We start from the raw sequence: 21,602 nt of genomic DNA, 5'->3' as shown, positions 1-21,602 counted from the left end.
ACTTCCGATACGCCTCAAGCTTCAGTCATGAGGCGTTGCTTCCGACGCGACTCAAGCTTCAGTCATGAGGCCCTGCTTCCGACAAGCGTTAAGCTTCAGTCATGAGACGCTGCTTCCAACACGCCTCAAGCTTCGGTCATTAAGTGCTGCTTCCGACACGCCTGAATCTTCAGTCATGAGGCCCTGCTTCCAACACGCTTCAAGCTTCATTCATGAAGCGCTTCTTCCGACTCGCCTCACGCTTTAGTCATGAGACCCTGCTTCCGACACGCCTCAAACTTTAGTCTTGGGGCGCTGCTTATGACATGCCTCAAGCTTCAGTCATGAGGCGCTGCTTCCGACACGCTTCAAGCTTCAGTCATGAGGCCCGGCTTCTGACACGCCTCAAGTTTCAGTCATGAGGCGTTGCTTCCGAAACGCCTCAAGCTTCAGTCATGAGGCGCTGCTTTCTCCAAACTTTAAGCTTCAGTTATGATTCACTATTTACGACATGCTTCAGCCTTCAGTCATGGGGCGCAGCTTCCGACACGCCTCAAACCTCAGTCATGAGGCACTGCTTTTGACATGCTTCAAGCTTCATTCATGAGGAACTACTTTCTACAGGCTTCAAGCTTCAGTCATAGGGCGCTGTTTACCACACGCCTCAAGCTTCAGTCATGAGGCGTGCTTCCTCCTTGCCTCAAGCTTCAGTCCTAGGGCGCAGCATCAAACACGCCTCAAGCTTCATTCATGAGGCGCTTCTTCCGACACGCCCCAAGCTTCAGTCATTGGAATTGGGCGCTGCTTTCGTCACGCCTCAAACTTCATTATTGAGGCGCTGCTTCCGATACGCTTCAAGCTTCAGTCATGAAGCGTTGCTTCCGACACGCCTAACGCTTCAATCATGAGGCGATGCTTCCGACACGCCTCAAGCTTCAGTCATGAGGCGCTGCTTCCGACACGCCTGACTCTTCAGTCATGAGGCGCTGCTTCCGACACGACTCAAGCATCAGTCATGAGGCGATGCTTCCGAACGCCTCAAGCATCAGTCATGACGCTGCTTCCGACACGCCTCAAGCTTTAGGCATGAGGAGCTGCTTCCGACAAGCCTCAAACTTTAGTCATTAGGCGCTGCTTCCGACACGACTCAAGCTTCAGTCATGAGGCGCTGCTTCCGACACGCCTCAAGCGTCAGTCATGAGGCCCTGCTTCCTTCATGCCTCAAGCTTCAGTCATGAGGCCCTGCTTTCGACAAGCGTTAAGCTTCAGTAATGAGAAGCTGCTTCCAACACGCTTCAAGCTTCAGTCATGAAGCGCTTCTTCCGACACGCCTCACGCTTTAGTCATGAGACCCTGCTTCCGGCACGTCTCATGCTTCAGTCTTGGGGCGCTGCTTCCGAAACGCCTCAAGCTTCAGTCATGAAGCCCTGCTTCCGACATGCCTCAAGTTTCTGTCATGAAGGCGCTGCTTCCGAGACGTCTCAAGCTTCAGTCAAGTGGCGCTGTTTCCGACACGCCTCAAGCTTCAGTCATGAGGCGCTAGTTCCGGCACGCCTCAAGCGTCAGTCATGAGGCCCTGCTTCCTTTATGCCTTAAGCTTCAGTCATGAGGCCTTGCTTCCGACACGCGTCAAGCTTCAGTCATGAGGCGCTGCTTCCTAGACGCCTCAAGCTTGATTCATTGGGCGCTGCTTCCGACATGACTCAATCTTCAGTTATTAGGTCCTGCTTTCAACACGCCTCAAGCTTATGTCATGACGCGCAGCTTTCGACACGCCTCAACCTTCAGTCATGAGGCGTTGCTCCGACACGCCTAACGCTTCAGTCATGAGGCGATGCTTCCGACACGCCTCAAGCTTCAGTAATGAGGCGCTGCTTTCGTTACGCCTCAAGCTTCAGTCTTGTGGCGCAGCTTCCAACTCGCCTATAACTTTATTCATGAGGCGCTGCTTCCGACACGCCTCAAACTTCAGTCATGAGGCGCTGCTTCCTCCATGCCTCAAGCTTCAGTCATGAGGCACTGCTTTCGACACGCCTCAAGCTTCAGTCATGAGGCACTGCTTCCTACTCGTCTCAAGCTTCAGTCATGGGGCGTTGATTTCGAAACGCCTCAAATTTCCTTCATGGGGCGCTGCTTCCGAAACGCCTCAAGCTTCAGTCATGAAGCCCTGCTTCCGACACGCCTCAAGTTTCAGTCATGAGTCGCTGCTTCCGAGACGTCTCAAGCTTCAGTCATGAGGCGATGTTTCCGACACGCATAAAGCTTCAGTCGTGAGGTGCTGCTTCGGACACGTTACAAGCTTCAGTCATGAGGCCCTGCATCCGACACGCCTCAAGCTTCAGTCATGGGGCGCTGCTTCCGACACGCCAAAAGCTTCAGTCATGAGGCGCTGATTCCGACACGACTCAAGCTTTAATCATGAGGCCCGGCTTCCGACACGCCCCAAGCGTCAGTCATGAGGCGCTGCTTCCGACACGCCTCAAGCTTCAGTCATGAGGCCCTGCTTCCGACATGCATCAAGCTTCAGTCATGAAGCGCTGCTTCCGACACGCCTCAAGCTTCAGTCATGAGGCCCTGCTTCCGAAACGCCTCATATTTCAGTCATGAGGCGTTGCTTCCGACACGCCACAAGCTTCAGTCATGAGGCGCTGCTTCCTCCATGCCTCGAGCTTTATTCATGAGGCGCTGTTTCCGACATGCTTCAAGCTTCAGTCATGAGTCACTGTCTCCGACACGCCTCAAGCTTCAGTCATGAGGCACTGCTTCCGACATGCTTCAAGCTTCAGTCATTAGTCACTGCTTCCTACATGCTTCAAGCTTCAGTCATAGGGCACTGCTGTCGACACGCCTCAAGCTTCATTCATGAGGCACTGCTTCCGACATGCTTCAAGCTTCATTCATAGGGCGCTGTTTCAGACACTCCTAAAGCTTCAGTCATGAGGCGCTGCTTCCGACACGTCTGGAGCTTCAGTCATGAGACGCTGCTTCCGACACGCCTCAAGATTCAGTCGTGAGGCGCTGCGTCCGACACGCCTCACGCTTCAGTCATGAGGAGCGGCATCCTCAATGCATGAAGCTTCAGTCATGAGGTGCTGCTTCCGACATGCGTCACGCTTCATTCTTGAGGCGATAATTCCAACGAACCTCAAGCTTCAGTCATGAGGTTTTGCTTCCGACACTCCTCAAGCTTCAATCATGAGGCGCTGCTTCCGGCACGCCTCACGCTTTAGACATGAGGCGCTGCTTCCGACACGCCTCAAGCTTTAGTCATAGGTTGCTGCTTCCGATACGCCCCAAGCTTCAGTCATGAGGCGCTGCTTCCAACACACCTCAAGCTTCAGTCATGAGGCGCTGCTTCCGACACGCCTCACGCTTTAGTCATGAGGACCTGCTTCCGACACGGCTCAAGCTTCAGTCATGGGGCGCCGCTTCCGACATGCCTCAAGCCTCAATCATGAGGCCCTGCTTCCGACACGCCTCAAGCTTCAGTCATGAGGTGCTGCTTCCGACACGCCCCAAGCTTTAGTCATGAGGCCCTGCTTCCGACATGCTTCAAACTTCAGTCATGGGGCGCTGCTGTCGACACGCCTCAAGCTTCATTCATCAGGCACTGCTTCGGACATGATTCAAGCTTCATTCATAAGGGGCTGTTTCAGACACAACTAAAGCTTCAATCATGAGGCGCTGCATCCGACACGCCTCAGGCTTCAGTCATGAGGAGCGGCTTCTTCAATGCATCAAGCTTCATTCATAAGGCGCTGCTTGCGACATGCTTCAAGCTTCATTCTTGAGGCGATGATTTCGACAAACCTCAAGCTTCAATCATGAGGCGCTGCTTCCGACATGCTTCACGCTTCAGACATGAGTCGGTGTATCCGACACGCGTCAGCTTCAGTCATGGGGCGCTGCTTCCGATACGCGCCAATCTTCAGTCATGAGGCGCTGCTTCTAACACACCTCAAGCTTCAGTCATGAGGCGCTGCTTCCGACACGCCTAAAGCATCAGTCATGAGTCCCTGCTTCCTACATGCCTCAAGCTTCAGTCATAAGGCCCCGCTTCCGGGACGCCTTAAGCTTCATTCATAAGGCATTGCTTCCGACACGCCTCAAGCTTCAGTCACGAGGCGCTGCTGCCGACACGCCTCAAGTTTCAGTCATGAGGCGCTGCTTCCGACACGCCTCAAGCTTCAGTCATGAGGCGCTGCTTCCGACACACCTCAAGCTTCAGTCAAGAGGTGCTGCTTCTGACACGCCTCAAGCTTCACTCATGAGGCGCTGCTTCCGACACGCCTCAAGCTTCAGTCATGAGGCCCTGCTTCCGACACGCCTCAAGCTTTAGTCACAAGGCGCTGCTTCTGACACGACTCAAGCTTCAGTCATGAGGCGCTGCTTCCGGCACGCCTCAAGCGTCAGTCATGAGGCGCTGATTCCGACACGACTCAAGCTTCAGTCATGAGGCCCTGCTTCCGACACGCCTCAAGCTTCAGTCATGAGGCGCTGCTTCCGACACCCCTCAAGTTTCAGTCATAGGGTGCTGCTTCCGACACGCCTCAAGTTTCAGTCATGGGGCACTGCTTCCGACACGCCTCAAACTTCAGTCATAAGGCCCTGCTTCCGACACGACTCAAGCTTCAGTCATGAGGCCCTGCTTCCGACACGCGTCAAGCTTCAGTCATGAGGCGCTGCTTCCTAGACGCCTCAAGCTTGATTCATTGCGCGCTGCTTCCGACATGCCTAAATCTTCAGTTATTAGGTCCTGCTTTCAACACGCCTCAAGCTTATGTCATGACGCGCAGCTTCCGACACGCCTAACGCTCTAGTCATAAGACCCTGCTTCCGACACGCCTCTAGCTTCAGTCTTGGGGCGCTGCTTATGACATGCCTCAAGCTTCAGTCATGAGGCGCTGCTTCCGACACGCCTCAAGCTTCAGTCATGAGGCCCTGCTTCCGATACGCCTCAAGCTTCTGTCATGGGGCGTTGCTTCCGACACGCCTCAACCTTCAGTCATGAGGCGATGCTCCGACACGCCTAACACTTCAGTCATGAGGCGATGCTTCCGACACGCCTCAAGCTTCAGTAATGAGGCGCTGCTTTCGTTACGCCTCAAGCTTCAGTCTTGTGGCGCCGCTTCCAACTCGCCTATAACTTTATTCATGAGGCGCTGTTTCCGACACGCCTCAAACTTCAGTCATGAGGCGCTGCTTCCTCCATGCCTCAAGCTTCAGTCATTAGGCACTGCTTTCGACAAGCCTCAAGCTTCAGTCATGAGGCACTGCTTCCTACACGTCTCAAGCTTCAGTCATGGGGCGTTGATTTCGACACGCCTCAAATTTCCTTAATGGGGCGCTGCTTCTGAAACGCCTCAAGCTTCAGTCATGAAGCCCTGCTTCCGACACGCCTCAAGTTTCAGTCATGAGGCGCTGCTTCCGAGACGTCTCAAGCTTCAGTCATGAGGCGATGCTTCCGACACGCATAAAGCTTCAGTCATGAGGTGCTGCTTCGGACACGTTACAAGCTTCAGTCATGAGGCCCTGCATCCGACACGCCTCAAGCTTCAGTCATGGGGTGCGGCTTCCGACACGCCACAAGCTTCAGTCATGAGGCGCTGATTCCGACACGACTCAAGCTTCAGTCATGAGGCCCGGCTACCGACACGCCCCAAGCCTCAGTCATGAGGCGCTGCTTCCGACACGCCTCATGTTTTAGTCATAGGGCGCTGCTTCCGACACGCCTCAAGCTTCAGTCATGAGGCCCTGCTTCCGACACGCATCAAGCTTCAGTCATGAAGCGCTGCTTCCGACACGCCTCATGTTTCAGTCATAGAGCGCTGCTTCCGACACGCCTCAAGCTTCAGTCATGAAGCCCTGCTTCCGGCACGCCTCAAGTTACTGTCATGAGGCGCTGCTTCCGAGACGTCTCAAGCTTCAGTCATGAGGCGATTCTTCCGACACGCATAAAGCTTCAGTCATGAGGTGCTGCTTCGGACACTTTACAAGCTTCAGTCATGAGGCCCTGCATCCGACACGCCTCAAGCTTCAGTCAGGGGGCGTGGCTTCCGACACGCCACAAGTTTCAGTCATGAGGCGCTGATTCCGACACGACCCAAGCTTCAGTCATGAGGCCCGGCTACCGACACGCCCCAAGCCTCAGTCATGAGGCGCTGCTTCCGACACGCCTCATGTTTCAGTCATAGGGCGCTGCTTCCGACACGCCTCAAGCTTCAGTCATGAGGCCCTGCTTCCGACACGCATCAAGCTTCAGTCATGAAGCGCTGCTTCCGACACGCCTCAAGCTTCAGTCATGAGGCCCTGCTTCCGAAACGACTCATATTTCAGTCATGAGGCGCTGCTTCCTCCATGCCTCGAGCTTTATTCATGAGGCGCTGTTTCCGACATGCTTTAAGTTTCAGTCATGAGTCACTGTCTCCGACACGCCTCAAGCTTCAGTCATGAGTCACTGCCTCCGACACGCCTCAAGCTTCAGTCATGAGTCACTGCTTCCTACATGCTTCAAGCTTCAGTCATAGGGCACTGCTGTCGACACGAATCAAGCTTCATTCATGAAGCACTGCTTCCGACATGCTTCAAGCTTCATTCATAGGGCGCTGTTTCAGACACTCCTATAGCTTCAGTCATAAGGCGCTGCTTCTGACACGTCTGGAGCTTCAGTCATGAGGCGCTGCTTCCGACACGCCTCAAGATTCAGTCGTGAGGCGCTGCTTCCGACACGCCTCACGCTTCAGTCATGAGGAGCGGCATCCTCAATGCATGAAGCTTCAGTCATGAGGTGCTGCTTCCGACATGCTTCACGCTTCATTCTTGAGGCGATGATTCCAACGAACCTCAAGCTTCAGTCATGAGGTTTTGCTTCTGACACGCCTCAAGCTTCAATCATGAGGCGCTGCTTCCGGCACGCCTCACGCTTTAGTCATGAGGTCCTGCTTCCGACACGGCTAAAGCTTCAGTCATGGGCCGCTGCTTCCGACATGCCTCAAGCCTCAATCATGAGGCCCTGCTTCCGACACGCCTCAAGCTTCAGTCATGAGGCGCTGCTTCCGACACGCCTCAAGGTTCAGTCATGAGGCGTTGCTTCCGACACGCCTCAAGCATCAGTCATGATGCCCCTGCTTCCAACATGCCCCAAGCTTCAGTCATGAGGCGCTACTTCCGACACGCCTCAAACTTCAGTCACGAGGTGCTGCTTCCGACACGCCCCAAGCTTCAGTCATGAGGCCCTGCTTCCGACATGCTTCAAACTTCAGTCATGGGGCGCTGCTATCGACACGCCTCAAGCTTCATTCATCAGGCACTGCTTCGGACATGATTCAAGCTTCATTCATAGGGGGCTGTTTCAGACACAACTAAAGCTTCAATCATGAGGCGCTACATCCGACACGCCTCAGGCTTCAGTCATGAGGAGCGGCTTCTTCAATGCATCAAGCTTCATTCATGAGGCGCTGCTTGCGACATGCTTCAAGCTTCATTCTTGAGGCGATGATTTCGACAAACCTCAAGCTTCAATCATGAGGCGCTGCTTCCGACATGCCTCACGCTTCAGACATGAGGCGGTATTTCCGACACGCGTCAAGCTTCAGTCATGGGGCGCTGCTTCCGATACGCCCCAATCTTCAGTCTAGAGGCGCTCCTTCCAACACACCTCAAGCTTCAGTCATGAGGCGCTGCTTCCGACACGCCTAAAGCATCAGTCATAAGGCATTGCTTCCGACACGCCTCAAGCTTCAGTCATGAGGCGCTGCTGCCGACACGCCTCAAGTTTCAGTCATGAGGCGCTGCTTCCGACACGCCTCAAGCTTCAGTCATGAGGCGCTGCTTCTGGCACACCTCAAGCTTCAGTCAAGAGGTGCTGCTTCTGACACGCCTCAAGCTTCACTCATGAGGCGCAGCTTCCGACACGCCTCAAGCTTCAGTCATGAGGCCCTGCTTCCGACACGCCTCAAGCTTTAGTCACAAGGCGCTGCTTCCGACACGACTCAAGCTTCAGTCATGAGGCGCTGCTTCCGGCACGCCTCAAGCGTCAGTCATGAGGCGCTGATTCCGACACGACTCAAGGTTCAGTCATGAGGCCCTGCTTCCGACACGCCTAAAGTTTCAGTCATGGGGCGCTGCTTCCGACACGCCTCAAGTTTCAGTCATGGGGCGCTGCTTCCGACACGCCTCAAACTTTAGTCATAAGGCCCTGCTTCCGACACGCCTCAAGCTTTAGTCACAAGGCACTGCTTCCGACACGACTCAAGCTTCAGTCATGAGGCCCTGCTTCCGACACGCCTCAAGCTTCAGTCATGAGGCACTGTTTCCGACACGCCTCAAGTTTCAGTCATGGGGCGCTGCTTCCGACACGCCTCAAGCTTCAGTCATGAGGCCCTACTTCCGACAGGCGTCATGCTTCAGTCATGAGGCGCTGCTTCCGACACGCCTCAAACTTCAGTCATGAGGCGCTGCTTCCGACACGCGTCAAGCTTCAGTCATGAAGCGCTGCTTCCGACACGCCTCAAGCTTTAGTCATGAGGCGCTAGTTCCGGCACGCCTCAAGCGTCAGTCATGAGGCCCTGCTTCCTACACGTTTCAAGCTTCAGTCATGAGGTGCTGATTCCTCAATGCCTCAAGCTTCAGTCATGAGACGCTCCTTCCGACACGCCTGAAGTTTTGGTCATGAGGTGCTGCTTCCTTCATGCCTCAAGCTTCAGTCATGAGGCGCTGCTTCCTCCATGCCTCAAGCTTCAGTCATGAGGCACTGCTTTCGACACGCCACAAGCTTCAGTCATGAGGCACTGCTTCCGACACGTCTCAAGCTTCAGTCATGAGATGCTGATTTCTCAATGCCTCAAGCTTCAATCATGAGGCGCTGCTTCCGACACGCATGAAGTTTCAGTCATGAGGCGCTGCTTCCTTCATGCCTCAAGCTTCAGTCATGAGGCGCTGTCTCCTCGATGCCTCAAGCTTCAGTTATGAGGCACTACTTCCGACACGCCTCAAGCTTCAGTCATAAGGCGGTGCTTCCTCCATGACTCAAGCTTCAGTCATGAGGCGCTGTTATCGACACGCCGCAAGCTTCAGTCATGAGGCTCTGCTTTTACGCGCCTCAAGCTTCAGTCATGAGGTGCTGCTTCCGACAGGCCTCACGTTTCAGTCACGAGGCGCTGCTTCCTATATGCCTCGAGCTTCACTCATGGGCCGCTGCTTCCTACACGTTTGAAGCTTCAGTCCTGAAGCGCTGCTTCCTCAATGCCTCAAGCTTCAGTCAAGAGGCGCTGCTTCCGACACGCCACACCCTTTAGTCATAAGGCACTGCTTCCGACACGCCTCCCCCATTAATCATAAGGCGCTGCTTCCGGCACGCCCCAAGCTTCAGTCAGGAGGTGCTGCTTCCGACACGCCTCAAGTTTGAGTCATGAGGCGCTGTTTCCGACACGCCTCAAGCTTCAGTAATGAGGCTCTGCTTTCGACACGCCTCAAGATTCAGTCATGAGGCACTGCTTCCTCCATGCCTCAAGCTTCAGTCATGAAGCGCTTCTTCCGACAATCCTCACTCTTTAGTCATGAGACCCTGCTTCCGGCACGCCTCAAGCTTCAGTCTTGGGGCGTTGCTTCCGACACGCCTCAAACTTCCGTCATGAGGCGCTGCTTCCGAAACGCCTAAAGCTTCAGTCATGAAGCCCTGCTTCCGACACGCCTCAAGTTTCTCTCATGAGGCGCTGCTTCCGAGATGTCTCAAGCTTCAGTCATGAGGCGCTGTTTCCGACTCACCTCAAGCTTCAGTCATGAGGCGCTATTTCCGACACGCGTCAAGCATCAGTCATGAGGCGCTGCTTCCTAGACGCCTCAAACTTCATTCATTGGCGCTGCTTCCGACATACCTCAATCTTCAGTTATTAGGTCCTGCTTTCAACACGCCTCAAGCTTAAGTCATGAGGCGCAGCTTCCGACACGCCTCACGCTTTAGTCATAAGACCCTGCTTCCGACACGCCTCTAGCTTCAGTCTTGGGGCGCTGCTTATGACATGCCTCAAGCTTCAGTTATAAGGCGCTGCTTCCGACACGCCTCAAGCTTCAGTCATGAGGCCCTGCTTCTGACACGCCTCAAGTTTCAGTCATGAGGCGTTGCTTCCGACACGCCACAAGCTTCAGTCATGAGGCGCTGCTTTCTCAAAACTTTAAGCTTCAGTTATGAGTCACTGTTTCCGACATGCTTCAGCCTTCAGTCATGAGGCGATGCTTCCGACACGCCTCAAGTTTCTGTCATGAGGCGCTGCTTTCTGTATGCCTCAAGCTTCAGTAATAAGTCGCTTTTTCCGACAAGCTTCAGCCTTCAGTCATGGGGCGTTGCTTCCATCACGCCTCAAAATTCAGTCATGAGGCACTGCTTCTGACATGTTTCAAGCTTCATTCATAAGGAACTACTTTCTACAGGCTTCATGCTTCAGTCATAGGGCGCTGTTTCCGACACGCCTCAAGCTTCATTATTGAGGCGCTGCTTCAGATACGCCTCAAGCTTCTGTCATGTGGCGCTGCTTCCGACACGCCTCAACCTTCAGTGATGAGGCTCTGCTTCCGACACGCCTCAAGCTTCAGCCATGAGGCGCTGCTTCCTCCTTGCCTCAAGCTTCAGTCATGAAGCGCTGCTTCCTCCTTACCCCAAACTTCAGTCATAGGAATTGGGCACTGCTTTCGTCACGCCTCAAACTTCATTATTGAGGCGCTGCCTCAGATACGCCTCAACCTTCAGTCATGAGGCGTTGTTCCGACACGCCTAACGCTTCAGTCATGAGGCGATTCTTCCGACACGCCTCAAGCTTCAGTAATGAGGCGCTGCTTCCAAAACGCCTCAAGCTTCAGTCATGTGGCTCCGCTTCCAACTCGCCTCAATCTTCATTCATGAGGCGCTGCTTCCGACACGCCTCAATCTTCAGTCTTGAGGCGCTGCTTCCTCCATGCCTCAAGCTTCAGTCATGAGGCACTGCTTTCGACACGCCTCAAGCTTCAGTCATGAGGCACTGCTTCCGACACGTCTCAAGCTTCAGTCATGGGGCGTTGCTTCCGACACGCTTCAAACTTCCGTCATGAGGCGCTGCTTCCGAAACGCCTCAAGCTTCAGTCATGAAGCCCTGCTTCTGACACGCCTCAAGTTTCTATCATGAGGCGCTGCTTCCGAGACGTCTCAAGCTTCAGTCATGAGGCCCTGCTTCCGACACGTCTCAAGCTTCAGTCATGAGGTGCTGATTCCTCAATGCCTCAAGCTTCAATCATGAGGCGCTGCTTCCGACACGCCTGAAGTTTCAGTCATGAGGCGCTGCTTCCTTCATACCTCAAGCTTCAGTCATGAGGCACTGCTTTCGACACGCCTCAAGCGTCAGTCATGAGGCACTGCTTCCGACACGTCTCAAGCTTCAGTCATGAGGTGCAGATTCCTCAATGCCTCAAGCTTCAATCATGAGGCGCTGCTATCGACACGCCTCAAGCTTCAGTCATGAGGCTCTGCTTTTTACACGCCTCAAGCTTCAGTCATGAAGCGCTGCTTCCGACAGGCCTCACGCTTCAGTCATGAGGCGCTGCTTCCTATATGCCTCGAGCTTCAGTCATGGGCCGCTGCTTCCGACACGCCTCACCCATTAGTCATAAGGCGCTGCTACCGACACGCCTCACCCTTATGTCATAAGGCGCTGCTTCCGGCACGCCTCAAGCTTCAGTCAGGAGGCGCAGTTTCGACACGCCTCACCCTTATGTCATAAGGCGCTGCTTCCGACATGCTTCAAGCTTCAGTCATGGGGCGCTGATTCCGACACGCCTCAAGCTTCAGTAATGAGGCGATGCTTCCGACACGCCTCAAGCTTCACTCATGAGGCTCTGCTTCCGACACGACTCAAGCTTCAGTCATGAGGCGATGCTTTTTTCACGCCTCAAGCTTCAGTCAAGATACGCTGCTTTCGACACTCCTCAAGTTTCAGTCTTGAGGCGCTTCTTCCGACACCCAAGTGTCAGTCATCAGGCCCTGCTTTCACTATACCGCAAGATTTATTCATGAGGACGTGCTTCCGACAAGCGTCAAGCTTCAGTCATGAGGCGCTGCTTTCGACTCGCTTCAATCTTCAGTCATGAGGCCCTGCTTCCACTACGCTTCAAGCTTCAGTCATGAGGCACTTCTTCAGACACGCCTCACGCTTTAGTCATGAAATCCTGCTTCCTACACGCCTCAAGCTTCAGTCATGGAGCGTTGCTTCCGACACGCCTGAAGCTACTGTCACGAGACGCTGCTTTCGACACGCGTTAAGCTTCAGTCATGAAGCCCTGCTTCCGACATGCCTCAAGTCTCTGTCATGAGGCGCTGCTTCCGACACGCCTCAAGCTTCAGTCATGTGGTGCTGCTTATGGCACGACTCAAGCTTCAGTCATGAAGCGCTGCTTCCGACACGCCTCAATCTTCAGTCATGAGGCCCTGCTTCCGACACGCCTCAAGCTTCAGTCATGTGGTGCTGCTTATGCCACGACTCAAGCTTCAGTTATGAGGCGCTGCTTCCGACACGCCTCAATCTTCAGTCATGAGGCCCTGCTTCCGACACGCCTCAAGCTTCAGTCATGAGGCGCTGCTTTCGACACGCTTCAAGCTTCAGTCACGAGGCGCTGCTTCCGACACGCCTCAAGATTCACTCATGATTAACTGCTTTTTACACGCCTCAAGCTTCAGTCGTAAGGCGCTGCTTCCGACACGCCTCAAGCTTCAGTAATGAGGCGCAGCTTCTGACACGCCTCAAGCTGCAGTCATGAGGCGCTGCTTCGGACACGCCTCAAGCTTCAGTCACGAGGCGCAGCTTCTGACACGCCTCAAGCTTCAGTGATGAGTCGCTGCTATCGACACGCCTCAAGCTTCAGTCATGAGGCGCTGCTTTCGACACGCCTCAAGCTTCAGTCATGAGGCCCTGCTTCCGCCACGCCTCAAGCTTCAGTCGTGAGGCACTGCTTCCTCCATGCCTCAAGGTTCAGTCGAGAGACGCTGCTCCATGCCTTAAGCTTCAGTCGTGAGGCGCTGCTTCCTCAATGCCTCAAGCTTCAGCCATGATATACTGCTTCCTCCATGCCTCAAGCTTCAGTCGTGAGGGGCTCCGTCATGCCTCATGCTTCAGTCGTGAGACGCTGCTTCCTCGTGCCTCAAGCTTCAGCAATGAGGTACTGCTTCCTCCATGCCTCAAGCTTCAGTCGTGAGGCGCTCCGTCATGCCTCATGCTTCAGTCGTGAGACGCTGCTTCCTCGTGCCTCAAGCTTCAGCAATGAGGTACTGCTTCCTCCATGCCTCAAAATTCAGTCGTGAAGTACTGCTTCCTCCATGTCTCAAGCTTCAGTAATGAGGTACTGCTTTCTCCATGCCACAAACTTCAGTCATGAGGTGCTGCTTCTTCCATGCCTCAACCTTCAGTCATGAGGCGTTGATTCCTCCAGGCCTCAAGCTTCAGGCATGAGGCGCTTAGTCCTTCATCCCTAAGCCTTCAGCCATGAGGCGCTCCTTCCTCCATGCCTCAAGCTTCGGTCGTGAGCCGCTGCTTTCTCCTTCCCTCAAGCTTCCGTCATGATGAGCTGCTTCCTCCATGCCTCAGGCTTCAGGCGTGTGGCGCTGCTTCCGGTATTCCGCAAGCTTCAGTCGTGAGGTACTGCTTCCTCCATACCTCAAGCTTCAGTCGTAAGGCGATGCTCCATGCCTCAAGCTTCAGTCGTGACACGCTGCTTCCTCCAAGCCTTAGGATTCAGGCATGAGGCGCTGCTTCCGACACTTCTCAAGCTTCAGTCATGAGGTGCTGCTTCCTCCATGCCTCAAGCTTCATTCATGAGGTGCTGTTTCCGACATGCTTCAAGTTCAGTCATAGGGCGCTGCTTCCGACACGCCTCAAGCTTCACTCATGAGGCGATGCTTCCGGCACGTCTCAAGCTTCAGTCATGAGGCGCTGCTTTTTATACGCCTCAAGCTTCAGTCAAGATGCCCTGCTTTCGACACGCCTCAAGTTTCAGTCATGAGGCGCTTCTTTCGACACGCCTCAAGCATCAGTCATGAGGACCTGCTTCCGACAAGCGTCAAGCTTCAGTCATGAGACGCTGCTTCCGACAAGCCTCAAGTCTCTGTCATGAGGCGCTGCTTCCGTCACGCCTCATGCTTCAGTCATGTGGCGCTAGTTCCGACACGCCTCAAGCGTCAGTCATGAGGCCCTGCTTCCTCCATGCCTCAAGCTTCAGCCATTAAGCGCTGCCTCCGACATGCCTCAAGCTTCAGTCATGAGACGCTGCTTCCGACACGTCTCACGCTTTAGTCATGAGACCCTGCTTCCGACACGCCTCAAGCTTCAGTCATGCGGCGTTGCTTCCGACACGCCTCAAGCATCAGTCACGAGGCGTTGCTTCCGACACGCCTCAAGCATTAGTCATGAAGCTCTGCTTCTGACACGCCTCAAGTCTTTGTCACGAGGCGCTGCTTCCGACACGCCTCAAGCTTCAGTCATTAAGGCCTGCTTCCGACACGCCTCAAGCGTCAGTCATAAGGCCCTGCTTCCTCCATGCCTCAAGCTTCAGCCATTAAGGGCGGCTTCCGACACGCCTCAAGCTTCAGTCACGAGGCGCTGCTTCTGACACGCCTCAAGCTTCAGTCATGAGGCGCTAATTCCGAAACGCCTAAAGCGTCAGTCATGAGGCCCTCCTTCCTCCATGCCTCAAGCATCAGTCATGAGGCGCTGCTTCCTACACGCCTCAAGCTTCAGTCATGAGGTTTTGTTTCCAACACGCCTTAAGCTTAAATCATGAGGCGCTGCTTCCGACATGCCTCACGATTTAGTCATGGGGCGATGCTTATGCCACGCCTCAAGCTTCAGTCATGAGGCGCTGCTTCCGATACGCCTCAAGCTTCAGTCATGGGGCGCTGCTTATGCCACGCCTCAAGCTTCATTCATGAGGCGCTGCTTCCGACACGCCCCAAGCTTCAATCATGAGGCACTGCTACCGACACGCCTCAAGTTTCAGTCATGAGGCGTTGCTTCCGATACGCCTCAAGCTTCAGTCATGGGGCGCTGCTTATGCCACGCCTCAAGCTTCATTCATGAGGCGCTGCTTCCGACACGCCCCAAGCTTCAGTCATGAGGCACTGCTTCCGACACGCCTCAAGCTTCAGTCATGAGGCCCTGCTTTCTCCAACCCTCAAGCTTCAGTTATGAGTCACTGTTTCCGACATGCTTCAGCCTTCAATCATGCGGCGCTGCTTCCGATACGCTTCAAGCTTCAGTCTTGGGGCACTGCTTCCGACATGTTTCAAGCTTCAGTCATGAGGAACTGCTTTCTACATGCTTCAAGCTTCGGTCATAGGGCGCTGCTTCCGACACGCCTCAAGCTTCATTCATGAGGCACTGCTTCCAACACGCCTCAAGCTTCAGTCATTAGGCTCTGCTTCCGACACGCCTCAAGTTTCAGTTATGGGGAGCTGCTTCTGACACGCCTCAAGCTTCAGTCATGAGGCGCTGCTATCGACATGCCTCAAGCTTCAGTCATGAGGCGCTGCTTTGTACACGCCTCAAGCTTCAGTCACGAGGCGCTGCTTCCGACACGCCTCAAGATTCACTCATGATTAACTGCTTTTTACACGCCTCAAGCTTCAGTCGTAAGGCGCTGCTTCCGACACGCCTCAAGCTTCAGTAATGAGGCGCAGCTTCTGACACGCCTCAAGCTGCAGTCATGAGGCGCTGCTTCGGACACGCCTCAAGCTTCAGTCACGAGGCGCAGCTTCTGACACGCCTCAAGCTTCAGTGATGAGTCGCTGCTATCGACACGCCTCAAGCTTCAGTCATGAGGCGCTGCTTTCGACACGCCTCAAGCTTCAGTCATGAGGCCCTGCTTCCGCCACGCCTCAAGCTTCAGTCGTGAGGCACTGCTTCCTCCATGCCTCAAGGTTCAGTCGAGAGACGCTGCTCCATGCCTTAAGCTTCAGTCGTGAGGCGCTGCTTCCTCAATGCCTCAAGCTTCAGCCATGATATACTGCTTCCTCCATGCCTCAAGCTTCAGTCGTGAGGCGCTCCGTCATGCCTCATGCTTCAGTCGTGAGACGCTGCTTCCTCGTGCCTCAAGCTTCAGCAATGAGGTACTGCTTCCTCCATGCCTCAAAATTCAGTCGTGAAGTACTGCTTCCTCCATGTCTCAAGCTTCAGTAATGAGGTACTGCTTTCTCCATGCCACAAACTTCAGTCATGAGGTGCTGCTTCTTCCATGCCTCAACCTTCAGTCATGAGGCGTTGATTCCTCCAGGCCTCAAGCTTCAGGCATGAGGCGCTTAGTCCTTCATCCCTAAGCCTTCAGCCATGAGGCGCTCCTTCCTCCATGCCTCAAGCTTCGGTCGTGAGCCGCTGCTTTCTCCTTCCCTCAAGCTTCCGTCATGATGAGCTGCTTCCTCCATGCCTCAGGCTTCAGGCGTGTGGCGCTGCTTCCGGTATTCCGCAAGCTTCAGTCGTGAGGTACTGCTTCCTCCATACCTCAAGCTTCAGTCGTAAGGCGATGCTCCATGCCTCAAGCTTCAGTCGTGACACGCTGCTTCCTCCAAGCCTTAGGATTCAGGCATGAGGCGCTGCTTCCGACACTTCTCAAGCTTCAGTCATGAGGTGCTGCTTCCTCCATGCCTCAAGCTTCATTCATGAGGTGCTGTTTCCGACATGCTTCAAGTTCAGTCATAGGGCGCTGCTTCCGACACGCCTCAAGCTTCACTCATGAGGCGATGCTTCCGGCACGTCTCAAGCTTCAGTCATGAGGCGCTGCTTTTTATACGCCTCAAGCTTCAGTCAAGATGCCCTGCTTTCGACACGCCTCAAGTTTCAGTCATGAGGCGCTTCTTTCGACACGCCTCAAGCATCAGTCATGAGGACCTGCTTCCGACAAGCGTCAAGCTTCAGTCATGAGACGCTGCTTCCGACAAGCCTCAAGTCTCTGTCATGAGGCGCTGCTTCCGTCACGCCTCATGCTTCAGTCATGTGGCGCTAGTTCCGACACGCCTCAAGCGTCAGTCATGAGGCCCTGCTTCCTCCATGCCTCAAGCTTCAGCCATTAAGCGCTGCCTCCGACATGCCTCAAGCTTCAGTCATGAGACGCTGCTTCCGACACGTCTCACGCTTTAGTCATGAGACCCTGCTTCCGACACGCCTCAAGCTTCAGTCATGCGGCGTTGCTTCCGACACGCCTCAAGCATCAGTCACGAGGCGTTGCTTCCGACACGCCTCAAGCATTAGTCATGAAGCTCTGCTTCTGACACGCCTCAAGTCTTTGTCACGAGGCGCTGCTTCCGACACGCCTCAAGCTTCAGTCATTAAGGCCTGCTTCCGACACGCCTCAAGCGTCAGTCATAAGGCCCTGCTTCCTCCATGCCTCAAGCTTCAGCCATTAAGGGCGGCTTCCGACACGCCTCAAGCTTCAGTCACGAGGCGCTGCTTCTGACACGCCTCAAGCTTCAGTCATGAGGCGCTAATTCCGAAACACCTAAAGCGTCAGTCATGAGGCCCTCCTTCCTCCATGCCTCAAGCATCAGTCATGAGGCGCTGCTTCCTACACGCCTCAAGCTTCAGTCATGAGGCTTTGTTTCCAACACGCCTTAAGCTTAAATCATGAGGCGCTGCTTCCGACATGCCTCACGATTTAGTCATGGGGCGATGCTTATGCCACGCCTCAAGCTTCAGTCATGAGGCGCTGCTTCCGATACGCCTCAAGCTTCAGTCATGGGGCGCTGCTTATGCCACGCCTCAAGCTTCATTCATGAGGCGCTGCTTCCGACACGCCCCAAGCTTCAATCATGAGGCACTGCTACCGACACGCCTCAAGTTTCAGTCATGAGGCGTTGCTTCCGATACGCCTCAAGCTTCAGTCATGGGGCGCTGCTTATGCCACGCCTCAAGCTTCATTCATGAGGCGCTGCTTCCGACACGCCCCAAGCTTCAATCATGAGGCACTGCTTCCGACACGCCTCAAGCTTCAGTCATGAGGCCCTGCTTTCTCCAACCCTCAAGCTTCAGTTATGAGTCACTGTTTCCGACATGCTTCAGCCTTCAATCATGCAGCGCTGCTTCCGATACGCTTCAAGCTTCAGTCTTGGGGCACTGCTTCCGACATGTTTCAAGCTTCAGTCATGAGGAACTGCTTTCTACATGCTTCAAGCTTCGGTCATAGGGCGCTGCTTCCGACACGCCTCAAGCTTCATTCATGAGGCACTGCTTCCAACACGCCTCAAGCTTCAGTCATTAGGCTCTGCTTCCGACACGCCTCAAGTTTCAGTTATGGGGAGCTGCTTCTGACACGCCTCAAGCTTCAGTCATGAGGCGCTGCTATCGACATGCCTCAAGCTTCAGTCATGAGGCGCTGCTTTGTACACGCCTCAAGCTTCAGTCAAGATGCGCTGCTTTCGACATGCCTCAAGTTTCAGTCATGAGGCGCAGCTTCTGACACGTCTCAAGCTACAGTCATGAGGCGCTGCTTCCGACACACCTCAAGCTTCCGTCACGAGGCGCCGCTTCTGACACGCCTCAAGCTTCAGTCATGAGGCGCTGCTACCGAAACGCCTCAAGCTTCAGTCATGAGGTCCTGCTTCCACCACGCCTCAAGCTTCAGTAATGAGGCTTTACTTCCTCAATGACTCAAGCTTCAGCTATGCTGTACTGCTTCCTTTATGCCTCAAGCATTAGTCTTGAGTTGCTGCTTTCACTATGCCTCAAGCTTCAGTCATGAGGCGCTGTTTCCGACATGCTTCAAGCTTCATTCATGGGGCACTGCTTCTGACACGCCTCAAGCTTCACTCATGAGGCGATGCTTCCGACACGCTTCAAGCTTCAGCCATGAGGCGCGGCTTCCGACACGCCTAAAGCTTCACTCATGAGGCGATGCTTCCGACACGCTTCAAGCTTCAGTCATGAGGCGCGGCTTTCGACACGCCTCAAGTTTCAGTCATGAGGCGCTGCTTCCGACACGCCTCAAGCTTCAGTCACGAGGGGCAGCGTCTGACACGCCTCAAGCTTCAGTCATGAGGCGCTGCTACCGACACGCCTCAAGCTTCAGTCATGAAGCGCTGCTTCCGACACGCCTCAATTTTCAGTCATGAAGCGCTAGTTCCGACACGCCTCAAGCTTCAGTCATGAGGCGCTGCTTCCAACACGCCTCACGCTTTAGTCATGAGACCCTGCTTCCGACACGCCTCAAGCTTCAGTCATGGGGCGCTGCTTCCGACACGCCTCACGCTTTAGTCATGAGACCCTGCTTCCGACACGCCTCAAGCTTCAATCATGAGGCCCTGCTTCCGACACGCCTCAAGTTTCAGTCATGAGACGTTGCATCCGACACGCCTCAAGCTTCAGTCATGAGGCGCTGCTTTCTCCAAACCTGAAGCATCAGTTATGAGTCACTGTTTCCGACATGCTTCAGCCTTCAGTCATAGGGCGCTGCTTCCGATACGCCTCAAGCTTCAGTCATGAGTCACTGCTTCCGACATGCTTCAAGCTTCAGTCAAAATGCGTTGCTTTCGACACGCCTCAAGTTTCAGTCATGCGGTGCTTCTTCCGACTCGCCTCAAGCTTCAGTCATAAGGCGCTGCTTCCAACACGACTCAAGCTTCAGTCATGAGATGCTGATTTCTCAATGCTTCAAGCTTCAATCATGAGGCGCTGCTTCCGACACGCCTGAAGTTTCAGTCATGAGGCGCTGCTTCTTTCATGCCTCAAGCTTCAGTCATGAGGCGTTGTCTCCTCGATGCCTCTAGCTTCAGTTATGAGGCACTACTTCCGACACGCCTCAAGCTTCAGTCATAAGGCGGTGCTTCCTCCATGCCTCAAGCTTCACTCATGAGGCGCTGCTATCGACACGCCTCAAGCTTCAGTCATGAGGCTCTGCTTTTTACACGCCTCAAGCTTCAGTCATGAGGCGCTGCTTCCGACAGGCCTCACGCTTCAGTCATGGGCAGCTGCTTCCGACACGCCTCACCCTTATGTCATAAGGCGCTGCTTCCGGCACGCCTCAAGCTTCAGTCAGGAGGCGCAGTTTCCGACACGCCTCAAGATTCTGTCATGAAGCACTGCTTCCTCCGTGCCTCAAGCTTCAGTCATGAGTCGCTGCTTCCTCCATGCCTCAAGCTTCAGTCATGAGGCGCTACTTCCGACACGCCTCAAGCCTCAGCCATGAGTGGCTGCTTTCGACACGCCTCAAGCTTCAGTCATGAGGCCCTGCTTCCGACAGGCCTCACGCTTCAGTCATGAGGCGCTGCTTCCTATATGCCTCGAGCTTCAGTCATGGGCAGCTGCTTCCGACACGCCTCACCCTTTAGTCATAAGGCGCTGCTTCCGGCACGCCTCAAGCTTCAGTCAGGAAGCCCTGCTTCCACTATGCTTCAAGTTTCAGTCATGAGGCACTTCTTCCGACACGCCTCACGCTTTAGTCATGAGATCCTGCTTCCTACACGCCTCAAGCTTCAGTCATGGAGCGTTGCTTCCGACACGCCTCAAGCTACTGTCACGAGACGCTGCTTTCGACACGCGTTAAGCTTCAGTCATGAAGCCCTGCTTCCGACATGCCTCAAGTCTATGTCATGAGGCGCTACTTCCGACACACCTCAAGCTTCAGTCATGTGGTGCTGCTTATGGCACGACTCAAGCTTCAGTCATGAGGCGCTGCTTCCGACACGCCTCAATCTTCAGTCATGAGGCCCTGCTTCCGACACGCTTCAAGCTTCAGTCATGAGGCGCTGCTTTCGACACGCTTCAAGCTTCAGTCACGAGGCGCTGCTTCCGACACGCCTCAAGATTCACTCATGATTAACTGCTTTTTACACGCCTCAAGCTTCAGTTGTAAGGCGCTGCTTCCGACACGCCTCAAGCTTCAGTAATGAGGCGCAGCTTCTGACACGCCTCAAGCTGCAGTCATGAGGCGCTGCTTCGGACACGCCTCAAGCTTCAGTCACGAGGCGCAGCTTCTGACACGTCTCAAGCTTCAGTGATGAGGCGCTGCTATTTACACGCCTCAAGCTTCAGTCATGAGGCGCTGCTTCCGACACGCCTCAAGCTTCAGTCATGAGGCCCTGCTTCCGCCACGCCTCAAGCTTCAATCGTGAGGCACTGCTTCCTCCATGCCTCAAGCTTCAGTCGAGAGACGCTGCTCCATGCCTTAAGCTTCAGTCGTGAGGCGCTGCTTCCTCAATGCCTCAAGCTTCAGCCATGATATACTGCTTCCTCCATGCCTCAAGCTTCAGTCGTGAGGCGCTCCGTCATGCCTCATGCTTCAGTCGTGAGACGCTGCTTCCTCGTGCCTCAAGCTTCAGCAATGAGGTACTGCTTCCTCCATGCCTCAAAATTCAGTCGTAAAGTACTGCTTCCTCCATGTCTCAAGCTTCAGTAATGAGGTACTGCTTTCTCCTTGCCACATGCTTCCGTCACGAGGTGCTGCTTCTTCCATGCCTCAACCTTCAGTCATGAGGCGTTGATTCCTCCAGGCCTCAAGCTTCAGGCATGAGGGGCTTAGTCCTTCATCCCTAAGCCTTCAGCCATGAGGCGCTCCTTCCTCCATGCCTCAAGCTTCAGTCGTGAGCCGCTGCTTTCTCCTTCCCTCAAGCTTCCGTCATGATGAGC

This window comes from Procambarus clarkii, chromosome 2 (genome assembly GCF_040958095.1).
Source record: "Procambarus clarkii isolate CNS0578487 chromosome 2, FALCON_Pclarkii_2.0, whole genome shotgun sequence".
In the NCBI taxonomy this organism is placed as follows: Eukaryota; Metazoa; Arthropoda; class Malacostraca; order Decapoda; family Cambaridae; genus Procambarus; species Procambarus clarkii.
This window is presented reverse-complemented; position numbering follows the sequence as displayed.